Source organism: Echinops telfairi, unplaced genomic scaffold, assembly GCF_000313985.2.
Source record: "Echinops telfairi isolate 266 unplaced genomic scaffold, ASM31398v2 ScPeMD7_31;HRSCAF=116, whole genome shotgun sequence".
Classification (NCBI taxonomy): Eukaryota; Metazoa; Chordata; class Mammalia; order Afrosoricida; family Tenrecidae; genus Echinops; species Echinops telfairi.
The window spans coordinates 23,302,149-23,303,812 of record NW_022103928.1 but is presented as its reverse complement, the minus strand read 5'-3'; the positions used below and the strand labels follow the sequence as shown (position 1 = coordinate 23,303,812).

Genomic DNA, 1,664 nt, shown 5'->3' with positions numbered 1-1,664 from the left:
ACAACTCAAGTACTCCATAGAGACAGGGGTGGGAAGACGTCATCTGACCTACTTTGGAACTGTGGTTAGAAGAGGCTAGTCCCTGAGAAGTACGGGGGCAGCGACAAAGAGGAAGACCCTCAATGAGATGGATGGACACAGTGGCTGCCACAATGGGCTCAGGCTTAGGGACAGTCGTGAGGCTCACATACAATGGTGTGTAGTGTTTCGTTCTGTTGTGCACAGGGTCGCTGTGGGTCAGAACTGACTCGATGGCGCCTAACAACAAAAATAAGACTAAAATCCCCAGGTCATTGAACATGTAGGACTAGTTCTTTGTTCATTCCAAATGTCTACTTGCTGACCGCATTCGGCAAAAAGCGATTTCCTTCCATGTCCTGTCTTTCCTCATATTGTATATGCAGTGGCTCTTCCTCTGCTCCATAGCCTGGTCCATCCGTTTCCCTCCGTTTCCCTCCATTTCACAGTTTTGTCCCCACCCAGAGTAACTGACTCCATCTGGGTGACCATTTACAAAGTAAAGAATTGTTTTGCAAATACCCGCTCCAGTGAGGCAGCATTTAAAGCTCTCGTGTACTCACGAAGGACTGTGGTTTCTCAGAACTCTCTGTATGCCCAGCTTAGTTTCAAGGGCATCGTTTCTGAATTCCTGCTCGGCAGCCTCACCTTCATCTTGGCGACGTGTGCACCCCCAACTCCACCAGCCTTCCCCTCCCAATTCCTTCTTCAGTGTCTTCTTTGATGCCACCAGTAGAAATCCTTTTCTCAGTCAAGTGGGCACTTGTTCTCAGGGTCTCCTTTGGTTCCACAACTCTGCCCTCTGCCTGTGTGACCTTGCAGTCATAGCCGCATCCACCTCTTCTACAGGAGACTGAGTGACAGTCTCATGAGCGCTTGGTGCTGCAATCTCTCATTACCACCCAGCCTGGGAAGGCCCCCCCATTGCTCTTGAGAGCCGTTTTTGTTGTTTCGAAGCTCAACCCTCTGATGAAGCGTTTCCACGGCTTGTCTGGGCACTTTGGAGACGCTGATGTGCAGTTCCTCAGTACCACCTGTTGAGCTGCGATCCGCGTGGTCGGCAGTTCGAAACCACCAGCGGCTCTGTAGGAGAAAGACTGGGCATTTTGCTTCGGTCAATGGTTACAGTCTCAGCAACCCACAGCGGGTTGCCATGAACCAGCATTGACTTAAGGGCAGGGAGAAATGTTTTCATCTTGAAGAAGCTCTTTTCCACATCCATTGAAATGATCAAACCCCAAAAATGACACCCATGACGTGGACAGCGGAGAGTTGTCCCATACTTTCCAAGGCTGTCATCGTCACAGAAGCCAACTGCCACCTCTCCCTCCAGCAGAGTGGCTGGCATGTGCAAGCCCCTGCCCTTTTGGTTAGCGGCCCAGCACATGACCACTCCACTTCCCCAAGAAACCAAATTGTTACCTGGTTCTTTTCTTCATGCTACTAAAGTGCTGTGTTAGGTTGACTGATTTTCTTATGTCTAACCACTCTGGCGTTCCAGAGATAAATCCCACCTTGTTATGGTATATAATCCTTTTAATATGCTGCTAATTTTGGTGTGCTAGTCTTGTGGCTGAGGATTGCGACACCATGCTTATAAGGCGCACTGGTCTGTAGTTTTCTTAGTTCAGCTTTGGCATAAAAGG

General features: G+C 49.4%; 1 protein-coding gene across 3 annotated transcripts in view; it reads left to right on the top strand.

The window, feature by feature from the left end:
- Positions 1 to 1,664, top strand: part of PXK (PX domain containing serine/threonine kinase like) — a 175,061-nt gene that overhangs the window by 119,177 nt on the left and 54,220 nt on the right. The window lies entirely within an intron of this gene.